Source organism: Phyllostomus discolor, chromosome 4 (assembly GCF_004126475.2).
Source record: "Phyllostomus discolor isolate MPI-MPIP mPhyDis1 chromosome 4, mPhyDis1.pri.v3, whole genome shotgun sequence".
In the NCBI taxonomy this organism is placed as follows: Eukaryota; Metazoa; Chordata; class Mammalia; order Chiroptera; family Phyllostomidae; genus Phyllostomus; species Phyllostomus discolor.
Genome location: NC_040906.2, coordinates 92,352,198 through 92,375,907, shown reverse-complemented (window position 1 = coordinate 92,375,907; position 23,710 = coordinate 92,352,198). Strand labels below are relative to the sequence as shown.

The window sequence follows — 23,710 nt, the reverse complement described above, 5'->3', positions numbered from 1 at the left end:
TTATTTTCTATGTAATAAAGTCATTTGTCTCTATCCAGCATTGTGTCTATTGACCTGTTGTTTTTCTCTGGGGGAAGAAAGAAAACCAGTAAGCCATGGTGCAAGAGGAAAGAAACCCCAGATACACTGCAGATGCACTTGCTCTGGCAGCTGTGCTAACTTAAGGATTTCTCCAGCAGCTTTGGAAAATGAGTTACTGACAAGGCGGGAAACCCTCTGCACTTTTATGCTGGTTTCCAAAGCTGCTGATTGTTTTTTCCTGGAGAGAGCAAGACTCCAGCAGGAGCTTCCAATGTGGCTGCCTGTGTTCAGAGGTTAATGCCATTTAAAATTCTAACACATATTTTCCCTTATAACACTATTCTTTTTTTTTGTTTTATACAGTGAAGCTTTTTGAAATATGTGAGAAGTATAGAGATATATAAAATGAATTTAATTCCCCCATCAGATGATAGCATTTTGTCACACATGCTTAATATTTTTTAAAGAACAATTTAAAGCAATAGTTGGCCCCTGTGTTTTCCTCCCTACTCACAATGTCTTCCCATCTTCCTGTTCTGCAGACTATCCTTGCCTGATTTGTTTGCTATCATATTAAAAAAATTTATATATAATCCTGAACAATATACATGTGTGTAAACTTTTTTTAATGATAAAATATTATGTATACCACGCTGTAGCTTAGGGGTTTTGTTTAATATTATGGTTTTTGATACATAGTATAATCAATTCTACATAAGATTACATTTGATTAGGATTGGTACATAAGACTATAATTGGTTTCTGCATCAAGTAATCTTGCTAATTGCTATTAAAGTCAACAGTTCACCTAGGTTCTTTTGGATTTGTTATAGCAGTAATCATAAACTTGCAAATATTGTCACTTTTTAAAAAAATTCTTATACTTTTCCTTTCTTTTCTATTGACTTATAGCATTGGCCAAGCACTGGCATAATACTGATTTTAGGTGGGAATAAAGGACACATTTAATTATTTTCTAACTTTAATGAGAATATTTTGAAGTTTCCCTATGATGCATACCATTTAATAAAGGATGTTGATATTCTTTGTCAGATTAAAGAATTTCTTTTCCATTCTTAGTTTGCTAGGAGTTTTATCATGAACAACTTTAGTATTACATTAAATATTTTTCTTGTATCTATTGAGATAATTATATGATTTTCCCACTTTACTGATAATAGAGTTTCTGATTTTGAAACAGGAATTTTACTTTTACCATGGTAATTATATTTAATAGTGTTTTACTTTGGGATTTTAATTACTTGTAGTTAAATTCAAAAATAGCAACAAAATGCATATTTTTAAATAAATCTTATAAATTTGTGAAGGCCATCTATAAAGTAGAAAATATTTCTTTTTTTTCTTATTTTTTAAGATTTTATTTATTTATTTTTAGAGAGGCAAGGGAGGGAGAAAGAGAGAGAGAGAAACATCAATGTGCAGTTACTGGGGGTCATGGCCTGCAACCCAGGCATGTATCCTGACTGGGAATCGAACCTGCGACATTTTGGTTCACAGCCTGCACTCAATCCACTGAGCTACTCCAGCCAGGGCTTTAAAGTAGAAAATATTTTTGAAGGACAAAGAATACTTATATATGTAATGATTATATTTACATAAAATTTTTTGTAAGCATTTTTCTTATTTTGCTATCTTTTAATTCATCTGTTTAATCTTTTATTTTTATGCCTTCTGCAATAGTTTTTTTAACATGAGAGAGATTATTTATTGTCTTACAGCTGGATAAAAAATTTACTGTAAAAATTCCTGGTCTTAGTGATCTAGACCTTTTTACTGAGTATTTTAAGAAACTTTGTCTCTCAGTGTAGATGCATAAAGTTTCAGAGAGGCTTTTCTAATTCTGTTTCTGAGTTCTGCATGATCATTTCCAAAATAGGACACAGGCTCGAGAGTTTAGTACATGTAGTAAATGATGGTGAATGACCTGATGGGGTGAAGGGTCGTTAGTTTAGAGTGTATCTGTTCTAATAATTCCTTGGGATTTTCTTGCATATTGGAATTCTTACCAAATTTGGATTTTTTAATTTTAACATATGGAATTAACAATTAAAATATTATAAACACTCTGCATATGGTGCATGTATATATAACATATAAATGTGTTGTGTTTGTTTAAAAATGTATTAGGAAAGAAATAATAATTGTATAGGGATAAAGAAATTAAATGTGGAGGAAAATTCTTGACATAAAGTAGAACTGGTTTCGTTTTGCAGCTTGTTAGTAATTTTAGCTTTGTGACCCCAGCTAAGTAACTTTTACCCTCTTAAGCTCTGTTACTTCATCTGTAAATGAGAGTGTTGAAAACAATGCTTCACGATTATGCTTTGTGGAATCTTAAGGGGCTTTATAAAGTCTACTCAAGAATTGTCATTGTTGAGGATTCTAGGCATATCCAACATTCTTCAACCAATGGATACTTACCATGTGTCAAGCTCTGCTCTGCCAACTTTACAGGTATTAACACAGTTAGGCTATACATTTTCAAAACCCTACAATTAGGTAGTATGGTTGTCCACTATTTGCAGATGAGGAGATGGGGCTATCAGAATTGTATGAAACTGAGGGGAATAGGGAAATATAGAAAGAGGAAAACCTCTGATTCCTCAGACCAAGAAGACCATGGCTCTCTGAATTCTAGCTGTGCAATGCCCCATGGACTGGGGCTACTATCTGGGGGGAAGCAAAATAAACTTAGTCTCACTCCTTGATTCTCACCCTTCTAACTTCTGCCTTCAGGGACTTCAGAGAGCTATTATCATTTTTCCCCATTGTCTCTAGCTGTTATTACCTGGAAGGATTATTTCAAAACAAGTTACTTCCCTTTTACTGGAACAAGAAATTAGATTGTAAATATTGAATAAGAATAATTTTACAAGCTGCTAGTGATAATCAATATATATACAAATAGTAGAAATGGAGAAAGAGAGGAGAAAAGGAAATTTTTTCTTTTGTATAGAAGAAAGGAACAATTTAGAAAATTACTGTATTTTGCTGTGTATGATGCACATCCACATGTTTGTGCACATTATACATGAAATTATCATGCCCATTTTTATACCTATGGTATGTATCCTTACTTTTCCTTAAAAAATTTGGCCAAAAAAGTATACATTATACACAGTAAAATGCGGTACTACTCTACAATTCCCCATTATAAAAGTTGCTTCAGCCACTGGCCATCAAATGTAAAAGGCTGTTGAAGAATAGAATATGTCCATGGTGAAGTCCACAGGTTGCTTACTCATAACAATTTTTGGGGGGGGAGAAGAAATTTAATTTGAATTACAAAATCACAATAATAAAAATTTGATTTTTTTGTGTTATGAGTTTTAGTCACTCATAAATATAAAGTATAAGATTAAATTATAGCCTCATATTAAAACATAAATATTTAAAACATTGAAAATAAAAAGATAATAACATTGGCATGGAGTATGAGGCTGGTGGCAAAGGAAGATTAATTGGGCCAAGTTCCTCATTTTTGATGATGGCACATTTGTAGATTCTCTCAAGTTGTTAAATACCAAATAGATGGCTAATTTTTAAAATATTTTTATTTTAATGAGAGAAAAAGAGACAAACAGACTGACATCAATTTGTTTTTCCACTTACTCGTAGTTATGCATTGATTGCTGATTCCTATATAATTCCTCTGTGATCCCTGACAGAAATCAAATCCACAGTTTGGGCATATAGCGATGATACTCTAACCCACTGAGCTGCCTGGCTAGGTGACTAAATGTTTTATCTAAAGCCATAAAGGTGAAGACTAGGTTAACTGAAAAGATGAAGTCTTGGCAGAATTATCTCTACGGAGTGGGAACAGAATTGAGAGAAAGGAAGATTGTTTCATTTTTATTTTATTCCTTTACTTAAATTATTTTTGTTTAATGAGGTCACATATTATTTCTGTTATTAGAAAAGCTAGTTTAAAAAAGTAAATATACTGTATCAATTATTGTTATTCAAACACTGCAATACTATGCATACCAGTTGTAAACAGGATAAACCTGACAGAAACCCAACCTGGTACGTATAGCCCACTGCAAAGAAGAAATCAATATATAGTTGACCAAACAGTGTATACAAACGATGACTAAGCTTGCCTTTCCCTAGGCAGAGCTTTGGATATGAAACTCCTGCCTCCTTGCTGCAAGTAAATAAAACTACTGTGCCACTACCATACCTCCTTTCTGAATAGAGTACCCCAAGTGGTGAACCCCTTGAGTTCAGTAACATTCCCAAGTGTGTAAAAACAACATATTCATGTAAATGTGTGTCTTTACATATTTCATATAATAAAAACATGTTGGATAAAAAAATAATCTCAAAGGTAGAACTTTGTACTAAGTGGTTCTCATAAACTCTAGCAATTCCCATTAAAATGTTAACAGCCCTGCAATCAGGCTGGTTCCACCCTGAACCCAGTCTAGGTCCTACTGAGATACCCACTACATTTCCCATGGAAGTCTCTCCTCTTGACCTAATCACACATGTTTCTACTATTTCCATCTGTACATACTGAGTTGTTCTGCCTGTGGTGAGCTAGTAACCTGCAACTCTGTCAGCTTCATATAAATTTAAACTTTATTTTGTCAATAGTTTACTGGATTATCTCAGATCAACTATTAAACATCGCATTGCCTTCATTACGCATGCACCCACTGGGAAAAGGTGTTGGTTAAGAATGTGCTATTGGCTAAGTAAGCACGTCTCTGTGGGCCTTGGTTTCTTCTGACAAACCAGGAGTCTGGGCCAGAAGACTCCTCTTGTGCCTTCAGCTTCTTTATTCTCTAACTCCAGGCTCTGATTTGTGACTGTCTTATAAGGGCATTGTTTTTTTGTTTTGTTTTGTTTTGTTTTTTTAAGTTCGCAGCTTACAAATGATAGGAAGACTGCCTGACAGCAGCTTCAAGCAGCGCTAAGAAATTCAACCACGAGCTCTTCAAGTGTCCTAGAGGACAAATAAAAGGTTAGGACACAACATGCATGCTCCACACCAGAACAACCCGTGAGAGGAAATACTTGGCTCTCATGGCACTAACTCAGCCGCATTAAGTTGACAGCATGCATGAGTTGCTGACTGCTTGCTTAAGTTCTACACTGACTGGGGCTGGTTGAGTACACACCTGCCCTGAGCAAGAGCAATTCTGTGCCAGGCAGCTGTGGGGTGAACAACTTATACACAACTAATGAAACCTGAAGCCTCACTAGCTAATCGGTGAGTGTCATGGAGAGAGTGAAAGCAGAAGAAGGTACATGTAGAAAGAGGAAGGTGATGGGGAGCTGGTATTAAGAGGTGGAAAAACTTGTAGGAAAATATGTGCCTCCCAGTTAGAAACAAATGGAACACAGCTGAATACAATTGCTGAGACACAGCATGGATAGGAAAACTAATTTGGAAAGGCAAAGTGCTGAGATTGGAAGGAGAGAGAGTTAATGAAGTTGTTTAAGAGGGTTGAATAAATATGCTGATCATAAAATACATGGAACACCAGAGGAGACTGAAATCTAGGCTGGATGGTTTATATGTCAACTAGCTCATTGCTAGTTGAGGCAAGAAGTGACAGCATGGGCTCTAAAGATAGAGTTTGTGTTTCTATTTGAAAGAGGCAATGTCTTATAACACAGATCTTCAGGATATAGTAAGAATATGCAGTAGTTAGTTGATATGGTCAATCTCAACATTTCAAATTGTAGCCTGGCTTGTCTGGGGCTTCTGATGTGCAGAGGCAGTCTGTCTGTGGAAGGTAATGCTTACATGCCCAGCCACACAGGAAGTCACCCGTCAACATCTCCTTACTCTCCTGCTTAGTAAACATACTTGCCTCTTCTGGGCCACCTATGGGCGTAAACCTCTGCTATCTCTTCTTTCTTATTCCAATTATGAAGCCCCCAAATAAGAAAATGAAAGCAAGAAAATACATCTAAGGGATTGTCTAGTCCAATCTCTTCATTTTTCACATTGGAAATTAGGCCCAAAAGGAATTTGCCCAAAAATATTTAGTTAATTAATGGTAATGCTTGAGCTAATTTGCTTTTCCTTTCTCTCAGACTAGTGGTCTTTCCTACTTATGCTACCTCACTTTAAAACTTAGAGATATATTTCACACATTATCTATATCTCTTTAATAATCCTTCCTAATTCTTTGGCATGTCTTTCTTTTTGGTTTATTCATTCATTCAGTCAACAGACAATTGAGTGACTACCATATGTCCTCATGATCTTATATTGCAGAGTGGGAAATAAAGACAAGCAAATGAGGACTATAACCTAGGGGAGGTATAGGAATTATGAAGAAACAATGCAGGTTAAGGAGACCGAGAGGCACTGTTTTAGATATGGTATTAAGTTTAAGCACAAACTTAAAAGAGGGGAGTAGGAAATCACATAAACATCTCTCAAGGGTAGACCTTCTATAAGTTTTCCTTAATATTTTGTCCTATTTCTTATGTAAGTATAAGGGGTGTGAGGGATGATGTATAGTGTACAAACTTGTATTTTCCCTACTTATAACCTTTCTTTTCTTTTTTCTAATTTCAAACCATATTTCTTCTCACATTCAGCATTGAGAGACCAACAGTGAAAATTACTGCAGATTCTTGTTAGTTTTGATTTTGGGCCTTGTGCTCCTTCCTGTTGGGTGAAAGAATCCATTTGGGCATATATTAGGTGACAGTGCCAACACATAATCCATCATCTTAACTTACTACATTATGAAGCAACATTCTAGTGAGTCCAGACCTAACTAGCCAAACTGCATTCTTCACTTTTATTTTTATTTTTTTGAAAACAGTGAAATACTTTTTTTGAAATGAGCACTGTTACTTTCCAAACAAGTTTCTCAGCTGTGTGTTTCTGACCATGTATTTGGGAACTCTGATTTTGGAAATGCCACGATAGTGGTGGATTTTCATTCTTTGTGATTTCAGTAGTAGTGCTTGGGCACATTTGGGCACAAACAGTGTGGCTATACAGTAGTAACATAATTTTTCATGGGGTTTAGAAAGAACTCTAATCCAATTCCAAAAGAGCCTTCTCATAACATTTTGTGGATTGAAAATATTGCTTATTCTCCTACTGTGAACCTTTAATGTGGATGTATAAATTCTAGTGCTTTTTAGATTGAAGAAAATCCCTATTATTTTATTCAATTACCTCATATATATGTCTTACCCTTAATAAACAGATGGTTAAGAAGGTGATTCAGTCTGTGTATCCGAGAAAGCATATGCCCACTAAGAAGAGCTCCTGGTGATTAACTGGGCTGAAATCTTTTTAAAAAGCAGAATCTACCAGCCATTTTTAAACAGGGGCCTCTCACACAAAATGCACTTCAGTGAGAAGTCTGCACTGAACTACTTGCCTCTGTGCTGAACTGCCCGCCTGCATGTGTTTCTGCATCCGAGAAAGCCCTTAAAAAGGAGTTCCTGGAATCTCATTTCAACCAAAAGGACTGAGGCTTTCCCTATCCAATTGGAGCTACACAAGTTCAACCATCACAGAGCCTCTATTATGACCAATCAGGACAGTGCCTTTTGGACCAACCAAACTGCAAGGATTAGAGTCCTCATTTGCATGAGGAAAGGCCAGTCAGGGACCAGGCATGGGGATTTCTGTCTATATATAAGCCAGTTCCGTGCTGGCTTGGGGATCTACTTTCTCTTTCCATGGAAGACTGAAGACTGCTGAATTTCTCCTGCTAAAACACTGCAGGTCTCTCTGTGATGTATCACCATTGAGCTGTTTGCACTGAGTAAAGTTTCTTTCTTCATTTCCTGTTGGCCTTGAATTGGTAGCAACAACCATTGGTTAACAAATCTTATAGGAATGTCATTTGTAGTCTCCTAGATGGGAAGCATTGGTTGATAATCAGCATATTTTGGGTGGATCAAACCTGAAAGTAAGAGATGGTAGGATGGAGTTGTAGAGATGGCTGGAAGGGCAATGATTCCTGGGTGAAACATCTATGTGGATTTATGATGTAAATAAAGGGCAAATATTAAATTTATCTTTAGAATAAATAAAACAATATATGATAAATTTCATCAACAGGAGAAAATGAAGACTATTAACAAAGGCATTTAAAAATTGCCCTATTGGGAAGGAAGATGGCAGCTTTACTCTAGGCAGCGTGTTTCTCGGCTTCTGTGGAGAGGAGGGAAACTTGCAGATGGGTGGAGAAACAGAGCAAGTGGACTAGGTTACCGAATCACTTTTGAAAGCAGGACATCAAAAATTATTGCAATCACTGAAAAACCAGACGGTAAGGAGACTGCTTCAGGACAAAAGGGGCCCAGGGATCAGCGCGGGATCTAGGGGTGTGCAGTCCCCAGGCCCGGTGCTCCCGGGTCTGCCTCAGGGCTCCCGGGAGAGGGAAGTCGCTGCTCCCTCCCCCGAATACAGGGGGTGAGCAACTCCAGGGGAGAACGTGTTGCTAGAAGGAACAGATTGGCCAATTGGACTGGGAAAAAATCGCCCAGGGACTATGAACACTCACCCAGAGACCTGGGAGAAGTGAGGGCCTCTAGCCGACACGACCAGGGGCAGCCTGGAAGAGCGCCCGCACCCCTAGCCCGGTGGAAGTGCGGATCGGTGGAGAGCACAGAGCTGGGCCGGGCTTGGCTCGCACCCCATAGGGAGGCCTGAATCTCGTGCTGTGATCCCGGGACATAAGTGGCGCTTGGTGCGTTCCTACAGTAGTGGCTCAGAAATTTCCAGCCAGCCCGACCGTGGGAGCCGGGAAAGGCGCCAATACCCCTAGCCTGGTCGGAGTGCAGTTCGGTGGGGAACACGAAGCTGGAAAGGGCTCGGCTCGCGCACCATCCAGAAGACTGACTCACACACGCTGTGAAACCGGAAGGGTTGCGGCAAGGCACTGAGGGTGATCCTAGACCCCAATCTCAAAAGTTTGGGGGAGGGACGTGCCCTTTTACAATTCCCAGGGAGGGCGCAGTGAATCCCAAAACGTCGCAGGTGCCTCCTGAGATCATAGAGCTGGAACCCTGCCAGACCCCGGAGTCCGGAAGAATGTGGAAGTGAGATCCAGAGAGCCAGTGTGCTCGGAAGTGCCCCGGGTACCTGACAGACTTGCTGAGATTTGGCGGGGAAGAGAGAGAAGCATTTGAAAGGTCCCTCAATAAGCTGAAGCCAGCAAGATCAGAAAAACTGGTCTGGCCAGTTAGAAACCAACAAGAGGTGTTTTTTTTTTTTATTTTGTTTTGTTTTGTTTTGTTTTTTTGTGGCTGTTGTTGGTTGATTGATTTTATCTTGTGTTTTATGTGACATTTTATTTTTCAATTCTTATTATTTTTATCTCGCAATCCCTTATGTTTCTCTTCCATTGATCCTAATATTATTATTTCCACTCCAAATTTATCTCTCCTGCACTCCATCTTCTGCTTTTCTTTCCTTTTTTTAATCTTGCAAGTTACTGTAAATTTGTATTATCTTTTTCTCACTTTTCTGACTTTTTTTTATTTTAATAATATTTTGGTATTCTTTTTCTTTCTGTATAATCTTCTTTGCTTTGCTGGTTATACTGTCATTTGATAGGTTCCCCCTGGTATCTCAGTCACAAGGTGTTGAGAAGTAACTATCCTTCATCTGTGTTCCATTAATACACCTCTCAAGGTTCTATACTCTTTATTCTTGTTATCTAGACCTCATCAATTCTGCCACAAGACTGTCACTTTACTATTACTGTTAGTAAGACCTAGTCTATGCAATTGTAAATACTACTCAATACTCCTACCTGATCTCAGCCCACTTTGCAATTTTCTGAACTATACTATTGTGGGGGTTGTCTCTATTCTTTTACACACTCCTCTAATATACTAATCTTTAATCCAACTCTACCTCAGAATCTGACCTCCCACAGCCTCACAGCTTTCTAGATCCAACTAACAATCCTCTCATCCCCAATCAGAGTCTTACCTTCTTTCCATTCTTTCTAAAACGTGGATAGTGGGGTTGAGGATCACAGTTAACACTATAAGGAGACAAAGGATAACCCATCTCTTCTCTACTGGCTGCTAATGTAAATATTATAGTACACTGCCTTGCTGTCTTAAACCACTTTGCCTTACTCCTGCAACTGATCACAAAAAAGAGTAGGGGGAAGCTGTGAGCACCAGGATACATGAAGGAGATTGCACCACTGAATCTCACAAATATTCTACCACAGAAGTTCACACCATAATTACAGGGAATCAAAACAGATCAAATTAACAAACAAAAAGAAAAAAGAAGAAACCCACAAACAATGAGGAAACAAAGAAACAACTCCCAATTGAAGGGAAAGGAGGAAGCCTCAGGAAAAATGCTAAATGAAATAGAGGCAACTCAGCTATCAGAGAGTGAGTTCAAAACAATGATTATCAGGAAATTCAATGAACTCACAAGGAGCTATCAGAAATTAGAGGGAAACTATATCAATCTCACTGCAAACTATATAAACATGAAAAAGAAAAGACAAACTCTCAACAAAGGTCAAGAGGAAATGAAGAATACAGTTTCTGAACTGAAGAACACAGTAGAAGGAATGAAAAGCAGGATCAATGAAGCAAAAGATCGGATTAGCGAACTAGAGGACAAAGTAGAAAACAACATCCAGAAAGAGCAAGAAAAGCAAAAGAGGCTCAGAAAGAATGAAGAGGGATTAAGAGAAATGCAAGACAATATGAAACGTAATAATATCCATCTAATAGAGATACCAGAAGGAGAAGAAGAAGAACAAGGGATCAAAAACCTAGTTGAACAAGTAATGAAGGAGAACTTCCCTAATTTGATGAGAGAAAAAGTCACACAAATCCAGGAAACACAGAGAGTCCCAATCAAGAGGAACCCAAGGAGGCTCACCTCAAGACACATCATAATTAAAATGGCAAAATTTCAAGACAAAGACAGAATCTTAAAGGCAGCAAGGGAGAAAAAGGAAGTAACATACAAGGGAGCCCCAATAAGGCTAACAGCTGACTCCTCAATGGAAAAACTTCAAGCCCGAAAAGAATGGCAAGAAATACTCCAGGTAATGAGAACCAGAGGTCTGCAACCGAGGCTACTTTACCCAGCAAGGCTCTCAAGATAGAAGGCCAAATAAGAAGCTTCCCAGACAAAAGAAGTCTAAAAGAATACACCTCCACCAAACCAGCTCTGCAAGAGATTCTAAAAGGACTGCTTTAAGGAAGGGAAGGAAAAGAGAGAGAGAGAAAGAAGAACACACGTACATAAAAGACAATGAATAAGTACCTATCAATAATAACCTTAAACGTAAATAGATTAAATGCTCCAATCAAAAGACATACAATAGCTGAATGGATAAAAAAAAATGACCCACATATCTACTGTCTACATGAGACCCACCTCTGGATAAAAGACCTCCACAGGCTGAAAGTGAAGGGCTGGAAACAAATCTTCCAAGCAAATGGACAGGAAAAAAAAGCCAGGGTAGCAATACTCATATCAGACAAAATAGACTTCCAAAAAAGGACCATAAAGAGAGACCCAGAAGGTCACTTCATAATACTCAAGGGAAGAATCCACCAAGCGGACATAAATATTGTAAATATATATGCACCCAACATAGGAGCACCCAAATACAAAAAGAAAATCTTAGAGGACTTCAAGAAAGATATGGAAAGCAACACAATTATTGTGGGGGATTTTAACACCCCACTATCAAAAATGGACAGGTCTTCCAAACAAAATATCAACAAAGATATTGTGGCATTGCACAATACCCTAGATGAAATGGGCTTTACTGATATATACAGAACCCTCCATTCTAAGAAGCTAAATACACATTCTTTTCAAATGTACATGGAACATTTTCAAAGATTGACCACATGATAGGACACAAAACAAGCCTCAACAATTTCAAGAAAATTGAAATCATACCAAGCATTTTCTGGGATCACAGGGGACTGAAGCTAGAAACTAACCCCAAGGAAAAAAACCCAAAACACTCAAAATCATGGAGATTAAAATCATGCTATTAAACAATGAATGGGTCAAGAATGATATTAGGGAAGAAATCAAAAGGTTTCTGGAAACAAATTAAAACGAACTCACAACAACCCAAAACTTATGGACACAGCCAAGGCAGTCCTGAGAGGGAAGTTCATAGTGATACAGGCCCAACTAAAAAGGTTAGAAACATTCCAAACAAACAACCTATCCCTTTGTCTACAAGAACTCGAGGAACAACAACAAAGGCAGCCCAGAGCAAGCAGAAGGAAGGAAATAAGCAAGATCAAAGCAGAATTAAATGACATAGAGACTAAAAGCACAATTCTAAGGATCAATGAATCCAAGAGCTGGTTCTTTGAAAAGATAAACAAAGTCGACAAGCCTTTAAGCAGACTCATCAAGAAAAAGAGAGAAGACTCAAATAAACACAATCAGAAATGAAAGAGGAGAGATTACAACAGATACCACAGAAATACAAAGGATTGTAAGAAATAACTACAAAGAACTGTATGCTAAGAAATTTGAAAACCTAGGTGAAATGGACAACTTTCTAAAAAAATAGAATCTTCCAAAACTCAACAAAAAACAAGCAGAAAGCCTGAACAGACCAATAACAACAGAAGAAATTGAAGCAGTAATCCAAAAACTCCCAACACACAAAACCCTGGGAACAGATAGTTTCACAGGAGAATTCTACAAAGCATTTAAGGAAGAGCTAAACCCTATCCTTCACAGACTATTCCAAAAAATCCAAAAAGATGGGAGTCTCCCAAACTCTTTTTTATGAGGCCAACATCATCCTATTCCAAAACAATATAAAGACACAACAAAGAAAGAAAACTTCAGGCCAATATCATTGAAGGACATTGACGCTAAAATCCTCAACAAAATACTGGCAAACTATATCCAACATTACATTAAAAAGATCATACACCATGACCAAGTGGGATTCATTCCAGGGATGCAAGGATGGTTCAATATTCGCAAGTCAGTAAATATAATACATCACATAAACAAAAGCAGAGACAAAAACCACATGATCATATCAATAGAAGCAGAAAAAGCATTTGATAAGGTACAGCACCCATTCATGATAAAAACACTCGGCAAAGCGGGAATAGAGACAGCATTCCTCACCATAGTAAAGGTCATATATGAGAGACCTACAGCCAACATCATACTCAATGGGCAAAAATTTAAATCTTTTCCACTAAGATCAGTAACAAGACAAGGCTGTCCACTTTCACCACTTCTATTCAATATAGTACTGGAAGGTTTAGACACAGTAGACACAGCAGTCAGACAAGAAAAAGAAATAAAAGGCATCCAAATTGGAAAGGAGGAAACAAAACTGTCACTGTTTGCAGATGACATGATAGTATACATAGAAAATCCTATAGACTCTACCACAAAACAGCTTGACCTAATAAATGAATTTGGCAAAACAGAGGGATACAAAGTCAATATCCAAAAATCAAAGGCATTTCTTTACACCAACAATGAAAGAGCAGAAACAGAGGTCAAGGAAAAAATCCCATTTGAAATAGCAAAAAGAAAAATAAAATATCTAGGACTAAACCTATCCAAAGAGGTAAAAGACCTGTATTCAGAAAACTACACAACACTAAAGAAAGAAATCAAGGAAGACACAAACAAATGGAAACATATACCATGTTCATGGATTGGAAGAATTAATATCATCAAAATGGCCATACTACCCAAAGCAATTTACACATTCAATGCAATTCCTTTTAAAGTACCAATGGCATATTTCACAGACATAGAACAAACACTTCAAAAATTTATATGGAATCATAAATGACCCTGAATATCTGCTGCAATTTTGAGAAAGAAGGGTAAAGTAGGAGGGATCACAATACCTGACACTAAACTATACTACAAGGCCACTGTAATCAAAACAGCCTGGTACTGGCATAAAAACAGGCACATGGACCAATGGAACAGAACAGAGAGCCCAGAAATAAACCCAAGTCTCTACGGTCAATTAATATTTGACAAAGGAAGCAGCAACATAAAATGGAATAAAAATAGCCTCTTCAACAAATGGTGTTGGGAGAACTGGACAGCTATGTGCAAAGAAATGAAACTCGAGCACCAACTTACACCTTATACAAAAATAAATTCAAGATGGATAAAAGACTTAAATATAAACCGTGACACCATTAAAGTCCTAAAAGAGAACGTAGGCAGGAAAATCTCAGGTACTTCACGCAGAAACTTTTTTACTGACATGTCTCTTAGAGCAAGGGACATAAAGGGAAGAATAAACAAATGGGGTCTCATCAAAATAAAAAGCTTTTGCACAGCTAAAGAAAACCATATGAAAATTAAAAGAGAACCAACTATATGGGAAAACATATTTGCCAATTATACCTCAGACAAGTGTTTAATCTCCAAAATATATAAAGAACTTACAAGACTGCACTCCAAGAAGACAAGGAATCCAATTAAAAAGTGGGCAAAGGACTTGAACAGACACTTCTCCAAGGAGGACATCCAGAAAATCCAAAGACACATTAAACGATATTCAATATTACTAGCTATCAGAGAGATGCAGATTAAAACCACAATGAGATACAACTTCACACCAGACAGAATGGCCAGCATAAACAAAGCAACAAACAAGTGTTGGAGAGGTTGTGAAGAAAAGGGATCCCTAGTGCACTGCTGGTGGGACTGCAGACTGGTACAACCACTGTGGAAAGCGGTATGGAACTTCCTCAGAAAACTCAAAATGGATCTGCCTTTTGACCCTGTTATTCCACTGCTGGGACTCTATCCTAAAAACACTAAAACACCAATTCAAAAGAACCATTGCACCCCGATGTTCATAGCAGCACAATTTACAACAGCTAAGTGCTGGAAGCAACCTAGATGCCCATCAGTAAATGAATGGATCAAAAAACTATGGTACATTTACACAATGGAATTCTATGCAGCAGAAAGAAGGAGCTCTTACCCTTTCAACAGCATGGATGGAGCTGGAAAACATTATGCTAAGCAAAACAAGCCAGGCAGTGAAAGACAAATACCATGTGATCTCACCTTTAACAGGAACCTAAATAACAAAACAAAGAAACAAGCAAATTATAACCAAAGACACTGAAATAGTGGTCAGGCTGACAGTGCCCACAGAAGAGAGTAAAGGGAATTTCAGGGGACAGTGGGAAGGGTTCATGGGAACAATCTTAAAGGACACATGGTGATAAACTAAGGGGAGGGTGGTAACGGGAGGGAAGTGGGGAGGGGTGGGAGAGGGGGCTGGATCGGGAGTAAAAAGGAGAAAACTGTATTTGAACAATGATTAAAATAAAATTAAAAAAAAAGAAAAAGAATAATTCAGTTCCAAAAAAATAATAAATAAATAAAAATAAGAATAAAAATTGCCCTACTTCACTTCCGGCCAAGATGGAGGCATAGATGGACACACTGCCTCCTTGCACAACCAAAGCTAAGGACAACAAAAATTTAGAAACAAAAAAACAACCAGAATAGACAGAGAAATGAACTTTATGGAAATCTGACAACCATTCATCCAGACTGGTAAGATGGGCGGAGTCAGACACCCACCCGAGAGGAGTCAAGGGGTCCCAGCAGGAAAAAGCTGTGGCTGGCAGATGCGGGTGCACAGGACTCAGGCGGCAGTTAGTGGACCCCAGGCACACCGTGGTGGCTGACGGACCAGTGGCAGACCCTGGGCACAGGAGGCAGCTGGCTGTCTGCAGTCACACATTCACATGGAGATTACCCAGGCAAAAACGGGCAGTGACATAGACTGTGCAACCCTGGAACTGAGCACCAGGAAATAAAACCTAAAAGCACCAATTAAAAACACCTGTGGGGGTTGAGATGCTGGAAGAATCTCCCAACCTCACAGGAGAGTTACTTGGGGTGACCCACAGGGTCCTAGAACATACGCAAGCCCACCCACCCAGGAGCCAGCATCAGAAGGGCCCAATTTGCTTGTGAGAAGTGACAGAGAGGACTGAAGTCGGATAGACAGCGGAAAGAGCGGAGTGCCATTGTTCCCTCTCTGACCTCGCCTCCACATACAGCATCACAATCTAGCCTTGTGGGTTACCCCGCCCTGGTGAACACCTAAGGCTCCGCCCCTCAATACGTAACAGGCATGATCAGACTAAAAAAAAAAAATGGCTCAAACAAAACAAATCAAAGCTCCACAGCCAATACTTTTAAGTGACTAAGAGATAGCCAACCTATCAGATGCACAGTTCAAAGCACTGGTGATCAGGATGCTCACAGAATTGGTTGATTTTAGCCACAAATTAGATGAACAAATGAAGGCTACAATAAGTGAAATGAAGAAAAATGCCCAGGGAACCAATTGTGATGGAAAGAAATTCCATCAGGAAGAAAAAAAACAATCAGAAAGGAATGAAGAAATAAGAATTCCAAAAAGTGAGGAGAGGTTTAGGAACCTCCAGGAAATCTTTAAATGTTCCAACATCCAAATTATAAGGGTTCCAGAAGGAGAAGAGGAAAGGCAAAAAATGGAAAAGTTATTTGAACAAATAATAAAGGAGAACTCCCTCAATCTGGCAAAGGAAATAGACTTCCAGGAAGTCCAGAAACCTCAGAGAGTCCCATAGAAGTTGGACCCAAGGAGGAACACACCAAGGCACATCACCATTAAATTAACCAAGATTAAAATGAAGGAGAGAATTCTAGAAGCAGCAAGAGATAGGAGACAGTCACCTACAAAGGAGTTCCCATGAGACTGTCAGCTGATTTCTCCAAAGAAACCTTACAGGCAAGAAGGAACTGGAAAGAAGTGTTCAAAGTCATGAAAGGTAAGGACCTACATGTAAGATTACTCTATCCAGCAAAGCTATCACTTAGATTGGAAAAGCAGATAAAGTGCTTCCCAGATAAGGTCAAGTTAAAGGAGTTCATCAACACCAAGCCCTTATTATGAAATGTTAAAGGGACTTATCTAAGAAAAAGAAGATAAAAAATATGAACAGTAAAAAGACATCAAACTCACAGTTATTAACAACTACACCTAAAACAAAAGCAAACTAAGCAAACAAATAGAACGGGAACAGAACCACAGAAATGGAGATCACATGGAGGGTTAGCAACAGGGGAGTGGGAGGAGGAGAGAAGGGGAAAAGGTATAGAGAATAAGTAGCATAGACAGTAGGTAGAAAATAGACAGGGTTAGGACAAGAATGGTATGGGAAATGTAGAAGCTAAAGAACTTATGACACATGGACATGAACTAAAGAGGGGGAATGTGGGTGGGAGGGGTGGGCAGGGTTGAGGGGAGTGAAGGGGGAAAATGGAACAACTGTAATAGCATAATCAATAAAAAATAAAAATAAAATAAAATAAAAAATTGCCCTACATTTTGTTTCTTAATATACAAAGATTCTGTAAAATTGTTAGAGGTTTCCTTTCTTTTATACCCCTACCTTCCCTTCCTTCCTTCCTTTTTTTAAAAATCTGAGACTAAGCTCAGAAGATAGTCTAACTCTCTAGACCAGGGATGTCAAGCTCATTTCCACCGGGGGACACATCAGCCTCATGGTTGCCTTCAAAGGGCGGAATGTAATTTTAGGACTTTATAAATGTAACTACTCCTTAACTAGGGGTAAGGAGCCTGGCGCTGCTGGTAGAAACAAGGTGCTGGGCTGGATAAAACAAGGTGGAGGGCCAGATTGGGCCTGTGGGCTTTTTGTTTGCCACCTGTGATGCAGAGATATAAAAAAAAAGAATGTATAAGATTTGGAATTGAGTTTCAATAACTGTTCCAGTTATTAAATGTATAGTATGATATTTGGCCTGCACTTAAACTATATGAACACCAGTTTTGTCATATGTAAAAGAAAAGTAATACTATATGCATCTTAGTGTTCTTGGGAGAATCATGCACAATAAAAGTCAGCATAGCTTAAGCTCTTATCAGTGATTTAATCAATTTAGCTTCCTTTTCCTGGTCAGTCACTTCCAAACCTTTTAGTTGAGAATAATGCCTTAGATGTAAATACTAAATATTCAAGCAAAAACAAAAAAGACCATAACATTCTATTTGCCATATAATCTCCAGTTTTTTAGTCAAGAAAGGCCATCTTCTTTCAATTCAGAGTGGATTAAAGCTGACTCCTATTGACACACTTCAATTAAATAGAATGATTGTCAGTGATTCTCACACTTCATTGTACAACACAATCACTTGGTATGCCTGCAAACTATAAAAGCCTGCTCTGCAGCTCCCCAAGGAGTCCCATTAACAGTCCTACTATGGGATATAGGAACTTGCATTTTTCACAATTATCCCAGAAGAATCTTTTGAAGAAAGTCCACAGAGTTTATTTTGAAAGAATGAGAGAGAGATCACAGAACTTTATCAGTAAAAATATAAATAATCTCTCTTTTTAATCACCTTTTAGTGGAAAACATTTTGATATATTTGAATTTTCTGCATTAGTGAATGGAATCTACTTATTATTAAAGTTTTCAGTGAAAAAATATGCCACTTTTTATTGTGGTAATTATATTTAAAAATAAGCAGCTCTTTTTCTTTAGGACAAGTTGCACTAATTAGTAATTCGCATTATATATTTTTGTGTTTGTTTCTGTCCGGACATCTAAAAATATTGAATGGGTGATTATCAGCCTAAATCTGGTTGTTGTAAGAGAATAAGATGTGCCTTCAAGGCAGCTTATTTAAAAATAGAAAGAAAAAAGCCTGCATTCACTGCAGGTCTTGGGAGCTCTTGAGATAAGCTGCCTGGACTCCAGAATTGTGAGGCAATAAGTATGCGTTTTCATAAACCATCAAGTTCATGACAATTTGTTATAGCAGCAATGGGAAACTAATACATTGATAAAGCACATAAATAGGAAACTATGAACAAAAGTATAAATATATTTTTATGATATATTTTCCAGTCATTATAGATTTAGGCTTTCTTTTCACTTACTTCCTAACCTTGTTTGATCTCAGCACGTTTGTCTTGTCACCAGGGTAATTTTTCCTAACTCCCTAGACTGGTCAGTTCCCCCTGTTATAGGTACTTTGGGCACCACTTAAAGCACTTCTTCAAGTTTTAACTTTACCTTTATCAATGTGGTTATTTCCTACCAAGATTCCAGTGGAGTCAGGACCTTGTGTGTTTTGTTTATCATTTTATCTCCAGGGTCTAGCAAGAAGTCTGGGGAATACTAGACCTTCAAAAAATGTTTGTTAAAATGAAATGACAAATCTGGACAGACTTGGGAATTCAGCTAAGGAAGCCAGAATCAGGTATAGGGAAGTCAGGTGGAGGAAGTTTCAAACAATGAATCTAGGAAAAAGATGAAAGACCATGGTCTCAAGATCAGTGTCTGGACAAGAATAGGGAGTAGGAGCCTGAGGAAATTGAAGGCACTGTTTGGGTGCACCTGTGGCTTCAGAAAGCCCTCAGATTGTTACTGAGCCACTTCTGTGCCAGGGGCTGGCCCTCCCCCAATGTGCACGAGGAAGTTTTGTGTGTCAGGCAACCTCCAGGACCTTGACTTGTGCAGCAAAAACTTTAAGACACTTGTCCAGATGAAAGTAAGAGTAAATTTATCAAAGCTTGAGACAATGAGGCAAAGGAAGGACCCCTGAGACAGAATCAGGGGTGAACCCAGGGGGAGCTGCCACTGCATACTCTCTTCCTGGGTACAAGTTTTACCAGGACCTGTAGAGCCTGAAACAGAAGAAGCAAAGTACAAGTCTGAGGAAAGGAGAGGCATGAAGGTACTCAAAGAAGAGTGCATGCTAGCGTCCTTTCTCCTGAGGGTTTTATCTATTTTCCACAGGTGCGAATTTTAGGGGATGACTCAAGAAAGGATTCAACAGAATATGCATTAAATTTCTGGGTGTTTCCTCTTGTATGCTGGTGCATTAATGTGAACATACAATGGGTTTTGGAGTCATTCTCTGGTTAGTTTCACCTCTATTTTGGATTAGTCTGGCTCTAATTTTTTGTTGTTTTTACTGTTGTTTTCTATCTTCCCAACTAAGGTGATTTAAACTACCTGCTCTTGGAAAATGGTCTTGTGGTTTATCAGCTGGCTATTAATTTCTCAGCCTGTTGTCTCAGGCTCCTCATTCCATTGCCAGGGAATTGCCCTAGTTTCTTACTGACCCATCTCAAGTCCACCTTCACTTTGGAGATGCATGTTGAGTTGTCAAGAAGAGTAAAGTCAGGGTAAAAACTCTTTCTTATGTTTTCTTTCTGGTGTTTTCTCTGAGGAACTTTAAATTTTATGCCTTTCAAAGTGTGCACAATTTTATAATTTTGTTGGAGTAGTCATTGAGTCAACATAGTAGAGAAAGAATATTATAATAAAGGTATTTTTTAAGTTGAAATCTTTAAAAGCTCTCTTCTGTGACTTTCTCACATTTTTAGACTCTGGAACCTGAGAAATCATAATGGTCTTCAATAATTTTGTGTCTTTCTTTGTAAACTGGACATTTTTCTAGGCTTGTTCCTAAATTCTTAATGATTTACAATCAGAATAGAAAATATAACATATCCTCAAAAATACTTACAACCAAAGCTTGAACCATCAGAATGATCCTAAAAGAGCATTTCTCACTCATTTTTAAATATAGTTAAAATGTTTGTTCTTATGGAAATATTGCCTGTCCTATTGATGGATTTTTTTTTTTTTTTTTGCCAAAAGGACAGCTTGGGAAGTCTCAGCATTACTGAACACACTTAACAGGACACTGTTCTGCTTTCAAGATTCAATAAATGAACTTGTATTGAGTATCTCTCTTATGGCAAGAATTGAGCTAGCCTTTATGAAATTAGACATTGGTCCTACCCTGTAGGCATTTTAAATAATTATATGAGTGGTTTATATTTAAAAACATTTTCAGCTTACAAATCTCTATTACTTGCATGATTTCTTCTACATTTTTACAGCTATCTAGGTGGACTAGAAAGGAGAGTTTGCTAATGACTAGTGCATGACCTTAGTCAAGCCACTGTAATCTGAACCTCAGCTTCCTCACATGTCAAAGGAAAATAGTGTTATACTTAGCTTGCAGAGTTTTTGTGATAATTAGAATTTAACTCTATCAGGTGCCTAATTGCATGCTTAACATACAATAGGTAATCAATAAATGGTTGCTATTATTATCATTCCATTATTCTTTTAAGGGAAAAGAAGTTTCACATAGACTGAGTATGCCTTATTAAAAATAGGCTTTTGAAACTCAAAATTGGCTTCCTTAGGCAGTATTGAGTTTCTTATATGAGAGATATTTAATAACAAGTTTAATCACACATTGGCAGGGCTGTGATAAAGATTAGATTGTTTACTAATAAATACTTATTGAGCCCCAAACATGACCTTCATTGTCCCTTCCAATCCTGAAACTCTTTTACTTAACTCAGTATGGTGAACAGGACCAATAAAACAACATTGGTCTGGTCAAGATAGCATAAAGTATATAAAACAAGGTGGAGTCACTTGTGTCAGCCAAGATGGCTGCCAGTCAGCCGTGACACTTTGGTTCAGGAGGGAAACTACCTAAGTCATGCTAGACACATCTGGCAAGGATATACACCTAAGATATCTATACATGTGATCAAAACAGCCATGTCTGCAGAGCAGGACCATAGAAAGGCTCCTAGGGAAATTCCCCACTTGGGATCAGGGGTGTTGAGACATTTATCAAGAGACCCAGAGGGGTGGAGTATACCACTCTCAAGGGTATAACTGAGGCAGATCCCAGAGCACTGCTGAGGCAGCTGAAGTCCACACACCAAGATGCTATTCCATGCCACACTGATCTCTTTTGGCATGGGCTGCCAGAGGCTCTGCCCTATGCAGGAACTGAGGACTTCATCTGGCCTGCTGCCCTCCTGGCTCCAGAGATTCTTCCTTGCAAGATGCTGATGGCTCCTTGCTCACTGTTCTGTCTCCTGGACCTGCAGACTGAGACTCTGGGATTCAGGTTATCCCCTATTTTTCTTGTGTGATATTATTACTGATTGTATCTGAATGACTAGAATTATTATTAGGTTATTATGGATTTGGATTAAATCTGCCTTAATAAAAGCTGAGTGAACCTGCATGATAAGATCTGAATGGACTCTCCACAGTTGTTCCTCCCAGTTTATCCACATGAAAATGTGGGACTGCCAGTGGCCACTTTGCCCGATCTGGTCCTCCAGCCACTGCCTTGTCACGAGTCCTCTCTGCCCGCCTGCCCATATCCGCCCCTCCTACTGTTACAGAAATAATAACAAGGGGGGGGGCCTGGGATGATATACTAATATTGAAAGAAGGCCCCGGGTCCGTTATGTCCGCCGCCAGAGGAAAGACGTCTCTCAATGCCAGAGATTCGTGAAAAGGAAAGGAAATGTTTATTTAATGCTATACTAACTTAAAGTAGTGACCTAATGTCTTCACCAAAATCCCAAAGTCCCTAAAAACACCCACAAACAGACACAGTCCTTCCTTCCTTCCCCCTTTGCCCAGTCCAGAGTACCGTATCTCAGGAAAGGAAATAGAAGTCCATGGCTCAGGTAGTCTTCTGGTTCTTTCCAGTTAGTACTCGATCTCGACTGGGAGACCTCCCTGGATTCCCGGCACCCTCAGCTGAGTCGCCGGGATCTCTGCTAAAACCAGGTGGTGGTTTCCCCTTCTAAAGCTGTGGGGGTCCCCACTCTGCCAGGCCACGTGGTTCTCTCCTCAGGGCTGTGGCGTGGTTCTCTTCTCAGGGCTGCACATGGCTCACATTCCTAAAGCAGCATTACTCTCCTCAATGGCCGCCAAATCTGGGTTTTAAATCCCCGCGGCCAATCTTCTTCTGCAGCCTCATTTCCGACTCCTCCCACACTCGGCTTCACATGCCGGAACTCGTATCCTTCCAGCTTTACCGGGCTGCCATCCTGAGTATGGGCAGGCGTGGCCCCATGTCCTGGAGCCAGTCCTCTCTGAGCTCCCACGCAGGTGCCTGTAATACAGGGGACCTGCCCTCTCCAGTCTGGGTGGGGAAGTTACTTCCATTCCCACGGCTTAGAGCTGATCACAGCTACTTAACATATCTATGCAACCAGCCAAAGGCTATAGATATGTTAAATGACCACGCCAGAGCTTAGCTGCAAGGCTGTTGCTATGCTAATCAGCTCTCAATGGCCCTGCTCCATTTGTCCCTTCCCCCAACCCACACCCTGGGGTGGGGGATGGAGACATCTTAAAATCTCCTGGACACCTTAAGTTCTGGACCCCATTTCAAATGCCCATTTGGGCCCCCCCCCCTTGGCTGCACCCTGTAACACTACCAGTCTGGATTAGAGACTTTTCAGAAACTGCAGAAGGCAAAACAGATTTTGACTAAGAAGAGAGTGGAGCCCTCTATGACTACTGGCAAAGAAGCCTAATAGCGATGCCATTCCAGCAGTGGGAGGCTTTGAGTGACTCAGTGAAAACATCAATGCATGGGGCTGTCAGAGGTAAAAAAGATCTGATGCTGGAAGAAACTGACCAGATTCATACCAACAAGGCTGAAAATGAGGAACAGATGAGCAAAGAGAAATAGAAAGGAGCTGGGTTCAACCACAGAGGAAATGGAGCAAAAATAATCTGAGTCCCTGGAGAACTCATTCTGCCCACAGAATCCAGATTCTTCAAGGTTTTCAGATATGAACTTTGCACCTTTGTTTC

At 39.0% G+C, this 23,710-nt stretch overlaps 1 long non-coding RNA gene across 1 annotated transcript; it reads right to left on the bottom strand.

The window, feature by feature from the left end:
- Positions 1 to 855: 855 nt before the first annotated feature.
- LOC118500135 lies at positions 856 to 20,029 on the bottom strand. Its single transcript, XR_004902666.1, has 3 exons — positions 19,944 to 20,029; positions 13,837 to 13,845; positions 856 to 867 (listed from the first exon to the last, which is right to left on the bottom strand). It is a non-coding gene; the product is annotated as an uncharacterized LOC118500135 (long non-coding RNA).
- Positions 20,030 to 23,710: the final 3,681 nt, after the last annotated feature.